We start from the raw sequence: 10075 nt of genomic DNA, 5'->3' as shown, positions 1-10075 counted from the left end.
ACGGCGGATAAAAATTAGAATGCGAACACTGAACCTTCATCACATGTTGTCTATAGTAAATATGTCTGACACATGCACTTAGGTCATCAGCAAATCTTATTTTTGCTATCCTTTCACCTTGAATTTTAATCCCATTCTTGAACCCTTCTTTTATTTCTGCCACAGCTTCTTCGATGTCCAGACTAAACATCAGAAGCGGAAGACTGCATCACTGTCTTACATCTTTTTAATGCGACCACTTTGTTCTTCGTCTTCCATTCTTATTGTTTCCTCTTGGTTCTTGTACATGTTATATATCACCAGTCTCTTCGTATAGCTAACCCCTATTTTCCTCAGAATTTCGAACGTCTTCCACCATTTTAAGACGTCGAACGCTCCTTAAGTATTGCTTCGAATGTCAACCGAAACGCCGGAACTGCCTCTCTGGTGCCTTTGCTTACGAATGCCGACGGTTTTCATGGGACGTATTATGCAATTGTATTTTTCGTGTTTTCATGTTTTGTCCACACCATGTACACTCCTGGAAATGGAAAAAAGAACACATTGACACCGATGTGTCAGACCCACCATACTTGCTCCGGACACTGCGAGAGGGCTGTACAAGCAATGATCACACGCACGGCACAGCGGATACACCAGGAACCGCGGTGTTGGCCGTCGAATGGCGCTAGCTGCGCAGCATTTGTGCACCGCCGCCGTCAGTGTCAGCCAGTTTTCCGTGGCATACGGAGCTCCATCGCAGTCTTTAACACTGGTAGCATGCCGCGACAGCGTGGACGTGAACCGTATGTGCAGTTGACGGACTTTGAGCGAAGGCGTATAGTAGGCATGCGTGAGGCCGGGTGGACGTACCGCCGAATTGCTACTGTGAGGTCTCCACAGTACATTGATGTTGTCGCCAGTGGTCGGCGGAAGGTGCACGTTCCCGTCGACCTAGGACCGGACCGCAGCGACGTACGGATGCACGCCAAGACCGTAGGATCCTACGCAGTGCCGTAGGGAACCGCACCGCCACTTCCCAGCAAATTAGGGACACTGTTGCTCCTGGGGTATCGGCGAGGACCATTCGCAACCGTCTCCATGAAGCTGGGCTACGGTCCCGCACACCGTTAGGCCGTCTTCCGCTCACGCCCCAACATCGTGCAGCCCGCCTCCAGTGGTGTCGCGACAGGCGTGAATGGAGGGACGAATGGAGACGTGTCGTCTTCAGCGATGACAGTCGCTTCTGCCTTGGTGCCAATGATGGTCGTATGCGTGTTTGGCGCTGTGCAGGTGAGCGCCACAATCAGGACTGCATACGACCGAGGCACACAGGGCCAACACCCGGCATCATGGTGTGGGGAGCGATCTCCTACACTGGCCGTACACCACTGGTGATCGTCGAGGGGACACTGAATAGTGCACAGTACATAAAAACCGTCATCGAACCCATCGTTCTACCATTCCTAGACCGGCAAGGGAACTTGCTGTTCCAACAATGCACGTCCGCATGTATCCCGTGCCACCCAACGTGCTCTAGAAGGTGTAAGTCAACTACCCGGGCCAGCAAGATCTCCGGATCTGTCACCCATTGAGCATGTTTGGGACTGGATGAAGCGTCGTCTCACGCGGTCTGCACGTCCAGTACGAACGCTGGTCCAACTGAGGCGCCAGGTGAAAATGGCATGGCAAGCCGTTCCACAGGACTACATCCAGCATCTCTACGATCGTCTCCATGGGAGAATAGCAGCCTGCATTGCTGCGAAATGTGGATATGCACTGTACTAGTGCCGACATTGTGCATGCTCTGTTGCCTGTGTCTATGTGCCTGTGGTTCTGTCAGCGTGATCATGTGATGTATCTGACCCCAGGAATGTGTCAATGAAGTTTCTCCTTCCTGGGACAATGAATTCACGCTGTTCTTATTTCAATTTCCAGGAGTGTATGTACTAAAGGTTCATAATCACGTGTCAATCCCTTCCTCGAGCTTTAGTTTGTCCTGCGATCTAGTGACGTCTGTTCGTACTATCACCACAACTGGTCTCACGACTGTTATTTGTGCGCAGTTACACTTGAAAGGTAACCCGGTAACATTATGCTAAACAAGTTATTCATTGAATACCGTAAACAAGTAACAGCTGGTTTAAGACTAAAATGTACAAGGATCATGAGAGCAGAAGTGAATCAAGTACTCTGGCCCTAAAAATGTGGATAACTCAATCTGAAATGATCTGACGCAGAGCAGACTTTGATTGATCAAATCTACTATAGTTTCTCTACATAGGCGCAGCTGAGAATAATTTGCCATTCAGATCTGTACGCCCTGACAATGCTGGAGCGGCAGTGCGTTACCCTGTTTGCTTCGTATGGCGATGTAAATTTCAGCTGGCGAGATGAGTGCGGCGGAGGTGAGATGTGGAGGCACCACCCATGTAACGATCGCGGCCGCGAAAGAAATGCAAAAATCTCACGGTCTATCAATCAGGCAGACCGATCGCAATTTACCCTCTACCAGAGCCCTGAAATCACGGTAGATTTAAGTGTGTGAGACACCCGTTCACTGGGCATACCAAGGACCAATTTGGCTCACTTATGTGACAAAGTGCACAAGAATACCAAACGCCAAGACTGGTAAACCAAAAACGAATAAGTTTGCCCTGGGCAAACGAGCAGTCCGAGACGTTTGAAGGCACACTGTCGGTACAGTAAGAACTTCACCACAGGCTCCCGTGTCTAACCTACTCGCAAGTGAAGTCAGTCTCATGACAGGTCCCAAGTACCGACCACACATGCCAGAGCTTCGACCAGAAGTGCCTCGAGACCAAAGTCCCGCACCCGAGTCCTTCACACCAATCCAGAAAAAAATCCGTTTTCCCGCAAAGTGCACGAACGACACGGCCTTCACCCAGTATCGAGCCAGTCACAGAGCTATAGAGGCGCTAAATCTCCCCTCCTACACGACAGCATAAACTCATGTCGAACTACGGTAAGAGTTAAGAAACCTGCGTCTCTGAAAAAAAAAGAAACCGCCAATTACTTGGCTTTTTTAAGTTTCCGCAGAAGGGGCAGAAGATTTTCTCCGAAGTCGTGTCGCTTTCCACGGCGACAAGCGAACAGATACAATCTTAAAGATCTTTATCTAAATCTCTTGTCCTTTTGAGCTTGTTAGTCCTAGCTATGAGGTATAATAAAGATTCTGTCTCTAAACGTTTCTCAGACGCCGGATTTTCTTATACAACTGAGGTTGCCAGGCTATCTGGTTTACTGGCCAATTTGCACTTTGAACGAACACGAAAACTTGTGAATTTTTTTTATGCATGGCACAACGCCCAGTTTACGGCACCACTGCGTGGACGTGTGTTTAGTCCGTCGCCCCCAGCCCAGGCTTCTGCTAGCACCGCGACACGTAGCTCGGAATTGTTCTGCTGGAGGGCTGTCTCAGCGATGGGCTGCCCTGTACGGCTGTGGGCCTGTCCGGCAAGATAAGAACCATAAACATACCTCATGCTCATCAACGTCTGCTCAGGCCATTAACTTTCTAGAGTCTCGCTCAAGGTGTGTCAGGTTGTAATAAAATCTTTAATAATTTTCCGTATGCAGAAAATAGGTGAGAGAATAACTGGTCCATTCTCACACTGAGTATAATACGATTTATTTTGTTCGTTAGACAATCAATTCCCAATTAATTTTTTGCTTCTTTGACCTGAATGTTACGATCTTGTTAATTGAAAGCTGCTAACTTTTAGATGCTATTCTAACATCTAAACAGGGATTGAAACACTCATTTGCAACTCTTTTCGTAACTTATTACGATTACCAATAACCGAAAGAAATGTAATATTGGATTCAGAGACGAATAATATTTTTGATGGGCAATACTTTCGTCTTTGACTGTTGTTGTTGTTGTTGTCTTCAGTCCTGAGACTGGTTTGATGCAGCTCTCCATGCTACTCTATCCTGTGCAAGCTGCTTCATCTCCCAGTACCTACTGCAACCTACATCCTTCTGAATCTGCTTAGTGTACTCATCTCTCGGTCTCCCTCTACGATTTTTACCCTCCACGCTGCCCTCCAACGCTAAATTTGTGATCCCTTGATGCCTCAAAACATGTCCTACCAACCGATCCCTTCTTCTAGTCAAGTTGTGCCACAAACTTCTCTTCTCCCCAATCCTATTCAATACCTCCTCATTAGTTACGTGATCTATCCACCTTATCTTCAGTATTCTTCTGTAGCACCACATTTCGAAAGCTTCTATTCTCTTCTTGTCCAAACTAGTTAACGTCCATGTTTCACTTCCATACATGGCTACACTCCAAACAAATACTTTCAGAAACGACTTCCTAATACATAAATCTATATTCGATGTTAACAAATTTCTCTTCTTCAGAAACGCTTTCCTTGCCATTGCCAGTCTACATTTTATATCCTCTCTACTTCGACCATCATCAGTTATTTTACTTCCTAAATAGCAAAACTCCTTTACTACTTTAAGTGTCTCATTTCCTAATCTAATTCCCTCAGCATCACCCGATTTAATTTGACTACATTCCATTATCCTCGTTTTGCTTTTGTTAATGTTCATCTTATATCCTCCTTTCAAGACACTGTCCATTCCGTTCAACTGCTCTTCCAAGTCCTTTGCCGTCTCTGACAGAATTACAATGTCATCGGCGAACCTCAAAGTTTTTACTTCGTCTCCATGAATTTTAATACCTACTCCAAATTTTTCTTTTGTTTCCTTTACTGCTTGCTCAATATACAGATTGAATAACATCGGGGAGAGGCTACAACCCTGTCTCACTCCTTTCCCAACCACTGCTTCCCTTTCATGCCCCTCGACTCTTATGACTGCCATCTGGTTTCTGTACAAATTATAAATAGCCTTTCGCTCCCTGTATTTTATCCCTGCCACCTTTAGAATTTTAAAAAGAGTATTCCAGTCAACATTGTCAAAAGCTTTCTCTAAGTCTACAAATGCTAGAAACGTAGGTTTGCCTTTTCTTAATCTTTCTTCTAAGATAAGTCGTAAGGTCAGTATTGCCTCACGTGTTCCAACATTTCGACGGAATCCAAACTGATCCTCCCCAAGGTCTGCATCTACCAGTTTTTCCATTCGTCTGTAAAGAATTCGCGTTAGTATTTTGCAGCCGTGGCTTATTAAACTGATAGTTCGGTAATTTTCACATCTGTCAGCACCTGATTTCTTTGGGATTGGAATTATTATATTCTTCTTGAAGTCTGAGGGTATTTCGGCTGTCTCATACATCTTGCTCACCAGCTGGTAGAGTCTTGTCAGGACTGGTTGTCCCAAGGCCGTCAGTAGTTCTAATGGAATGTTGTCTACTCCGGGGGCCTTGTTTCGACTCAGGTCTTTCAGTGCTCTGTCAAACTCTTCACGCAGTATCGTATCTCCCATTTCGTCTTCATCTACATCCTCTTCCATTTCCATAATATTGTCCTCAAGTACATCGCCCTTGTATAAACCTTCTATATACTCCTTCCACCTTTCTGCCTTCCCTTCTTTGCTTAGAACTGGGCTGCCATCTGAGCTCTTGATATTCATACACGTGGTTCTCTTCTCTCCAAAGGTCTCTTTAATTTTCCTGTAGGCAGTATCTATCTTACCCCTAGTGAGATAAGCTTCTACATCCTTACATTTGTCCTCTAGCCATCCCTGTTTAGCCATTTTGCACTTCCTGTCGATCTCATTTTTGAGACGTTTGTATTCCTTTTTGCCTGCTTCATTTACTGCATTTTTATATTTTCTCCTTTCATCAATTAATTTCAATATTTCTCCTGTTACCCAAGGATTTCTAGCAGCCCTCGTCTTTGTACCTACTTTATCCTCTGCTGCCTTCACTACTACATCCCTCAGAGCTACCCATTCTTCTTCTACTGTATTTCTTTCCCCTATTCCTGTCAATTGTTCCCTTATGCTCTCCCTGAAACTCTGTACAACCTCTGGTTCTTTCAGTTTATCCAGGTCCCATCTCCTTAATTTCCCACATTTTTGCAGTTTCTTCAGTTTTAATCTACAGGTCATAACCAATAGATTGTGGTCAGAGTCCACATCTGCCCCTGGAAATGTCTTACAACTTAAAACCTGGTTCCTAAATCTCTGTCTTACCATTATATAATCTATCTGATACCTTTTAGTATCTCCAGGGTTCTTCCACGTATACAACCTTCTTTCATGATTCTTAAACCAAGTGTTAGCTATGATTAAGTTGTGCTCTGTGTAAAATTCTACTAGGCGGCTTCCTCTTTCATTTCTTAGCCCCAATCCATATTCACCTACTATGTTTCCTTCTCTCCCTTTTCCTACACTCGAATTCCAGTCACCCATTACTATTAAATTTTCGTCTCCCTTCACTATCTGAATAATTTCTTTTATTTCATCGTACATTTCTTCAATTTCTTCATCATCTGCAGAGCTAGTTGGCATATAAACTTGTACTACTGTAGTAGGTGTGGGCTTCGTATCTATCTTGGCCACAATAATGCGTTCACTATGCTGTTTGTAGCAGCTTACCCGCATTCCTATTTTCCTATTCATTATTAAACCTACTCCTGCATTACCCCTATTTGATTTTGTGTTTATAACCCTGTAGTCACCTGACCAGAAGTCTTGTTCCTCCTGCCACCGAACTTCACTAATTCCCACTATATCTAACTTTAACCTATCCATTTCCCTTTTTAAATTTTCTAACCTACCTGCCCGATTAAGGGATCTGACATTCCACGCTCCGATCCGTAGAATGCCAGTTTTCTTTCTACTGATAACGACATCCTCCTGAGTAGTCCCCGCCCGGAGATCCGAATGGGGGACTATTTTACCTCCGGAATATTTTACCCAAGAGGATGCCAACATCATTTAATCATACAGTAAAGCTGCATGTCCTCGGGAAAAATTACGGCTGTAGTTTCCCCTTGCTTTCAGCCGTTCGCAGTACCAGCACGGCAAGGCCGTTTTGGTTAATGTTGCAAGGCCAGATCAGTCAATCATCCAGACTGTTGCCCCTGCAACTACTGAAAAGGCTGCTGCCCCTCTTCAGGAACCACACGCTTGTCTGGCCTCTCAACAGATACCCCTGCGTTGTGGTTGCACCTACGGTACGGCCATCTGTATCGCTGAGGCACGCAAGCCTCCCCACCAACGGCAAGGTCCATGGTTCATGGGGGGAGGCTTTGACTGTTAGCTTTACATAAAAAAATCGCCATTCATGTTTATATGTGATATGCATAAATACTGTACAAAAACTCATATTATCAATTAGTACAAATACATCTGGAGTTTGTACGGTGGTAGGTTTTTCTACCATTTCCATATGTGTTTGACGCAACTGTCATATTTCAAGCAGAGCTATAGTTTCTTCTTCTGGCACTTTTTTGGTTTCTTCCGATCGTTTATTCTCACGTGAGTCAAATATCACTCGATTGTTCGAATGGCTCTCGATACTGTACCAGGCTCAGCTGCGTACCGAAAGATCCCAGTCTCGTTCAAACGCGAATATCATTTGCCCAGCGCTAATTAGTAGAAGTGAGACGTGTATTCTAGGGCCCCAGGCATGATTCTTATGCTGGTAAATTAATATTTCCGAGTTTATAGTTTTTAAAATTAATTAGTGATTTTAAAAAGTCATTTGTTCCTGTGTTAGTTTCCTAAACGTTTAATTTATGACGCAGAAATTTTGTTAGTACATAGTTAATGCTAGTTTTTTAAAGCACCAACTTAAGTGTTATAACTTGAACGTTACATGTCCTGCGGCTCTGATAGTAATTTAACTTTCTTTCATTTTTTATTTTTTTATTTTTTTGGGAACAGTTACATAAACCAGAGCAACGATTCTGATACAAAGCATATATTAATACTTTGTTCAACATCGTTTTTCTTCACCAGTACCCATATAAATTTCTGCAATACAACAGGAATCGTCTGAATTTAAATACAAGTGCATACGGCCGCCCGCGGTAGCCACGTGGTTAGTTTATTTTAGATTAAATAATGTGAAAGCTTAGGGACAGATGACCTAAGCAGTTTGGTCCCATAAGATCTTACCAAAAATTTAAAATTTTCAAGTGCATATGTTTACTAGCATTACCGTGTCGTAGATTTAGTTAATGAGTTAATTTTTCTCAGAATGGGTTCTTCACTCTGTGACAGGTGCTCGCTTTTATGAAACTGCACTTCTCAAGTGCAGATAGATTTTAAGATCGTATGGAAAAAATTAGTAGATGAAGTGTAAGAGTAGACCTAACAATCGTTTCTAATAATAATAATAAAAATAACAGCGATAATAAATAGTGTATAATAAACACACCGAAAAGCAATTTCTACAAATTAAAAACAACGGATTGATTTTTAAAAGTTTGGTCAGTTGAAGAAAACAGGCCGAGAAAGGAATCAAGGGAAGTATACAAATTGCCCGGAACAGAATTTCTAAAAATATTCAGAATTTTCTGTTCTAAAATACCGCAAATGTGTTCGCATGCCAAAATTTTTGGTAAGGAAGGCGGAAAGAAGTTTAAGGCATCCGGTTACCCACTTTTCTGTCAGTCTTTGAAGGAGGATGGGTACTTCCATCATTTGTGCATGAGACGATTTGCGTGCGTGGAAACTGCTTTATGTACAGTCATTTTTGATAACAGTGTTGAAACGTACCTGCTCTTCTATATTTTATATTGATCTGAAAATTGATTTCTGATATGTTGGACTGTTAAGAACGAAAATCTTTTGGTGAAATTATTGTATTTACAAGTCGTCACACAAAAAAAGTTACACTTCAAAAGCGATGGAACTGAGAATTAAAGAAAAGGAAACTGTGGATACAAGTGACTTCAAAATAGTTTTAAAGAATAAATATTCCATCGAGAACTGTTATTTGAATCAGGCCGATGTTCAATGTTGGCTGTCGTCGTCGTCTTGTGGCATCTGACCGCGTAAGCTATTGAAATACTCATATAATGAAATGATAACTAAAATACAATTGTATGTCGTTTCGTAAGAAAGCAAGTTCTTTGTGATGGATAACAAAATTTTTAACGATAGTGCACGACTGGTGGATGGCCGTTTTAGCCGCTAAATAGCCCGATTCAAACTTTTAAAGGGACTGATAATTTTTTTAAATTGGAGGAAAAGAAATCTTCACTCTGATAAAGAACATGAGTTCCTTGAATAAATATTTTCAAACACATTTAGGTACAGATATCGTTATTATTAAAGTAATTTTGTACACGAGACTTACAATTGAACGGTCGGAGAGCCAAGAGAAACAATAATTTTAAAAAATTGACACTCAGAAAAATGGAATTACTTAAGTATGATGACATCCTAAATTCTTTGACTATGACTAAAAAATACCAAGTCTTTGGCACACAGTACCTTATTGGTACTGAATTCTTTATTTACATACAGTTTAATTCGTATCATGTCTGTTGCATGGACTCAATTAAAAATTTGAATCACTGTAGTGTGCCACTGCTCTGACAATAGATTTGAATTACAAAGTAATATCAAAAGCTGTAGGATCTTTCGATAGTATCCTGTGATCCATAAATCTGTGAAAAAAATATAGAAAGGCCTGACCACAGCCAGTCTGCAAAGCGGTTAACGGTTAAGCATGGGCGAGCTCCGCAAATGCCAAGGTCGTGCTTAACGTCCATAACTGCTCTGTCAATGTAACGACGATTTCACGAACGTTATTGACGGGAAATCGTTCATATTATGATCGTATAGCTGTTCTAATGTGTTTGGTGCATTTTGGAACTGTGCTGATCCGGAGCTCACCGTTGGAGTAAATCTGCGTGCCATATTTGCCAAATATTACCTTCAAAGTGGCTGTAAGATTAAACCTATCTCGAACTGGGGCTCGAACTCAAAATATTTCGTTTTCCAAGCAATGAGCCCACAATCTCGGGGTCCTACTTCCTTTGTCGGCGAGTACTTTGAGCCTCTTTGTTGATCCTGAATATGTTCAACGTGACTTGTATTTCATGTTCTTTAGTGAATAGGAGTTACCCTTACAAAATGAGGTGTCACATAATTTTCATACGTGACAGGTCACAATTACACTTACAGATCTCGTTCGGATATT

Source organism: Schistocerca gregaria, chromosome 2 (genome assembly GCF_023897955.1).
Source record: "Schistocerca gregaria isolate iqSchGreg1 chromosome 2, iqSchGreg1.2, whole genome shotgun sequence".
Classification (NCBI taxonomy): Eukaryota; Metazoa; Arthropoda; class Insecta; order Orthoptera; family Acrididae; genus Schistocerca; species Schistocerca gregaria.
The sequence above is the reverse complement of the archived record's forward strand: the minus strand, read 5'-3'. Positions refer to the sequence as shown.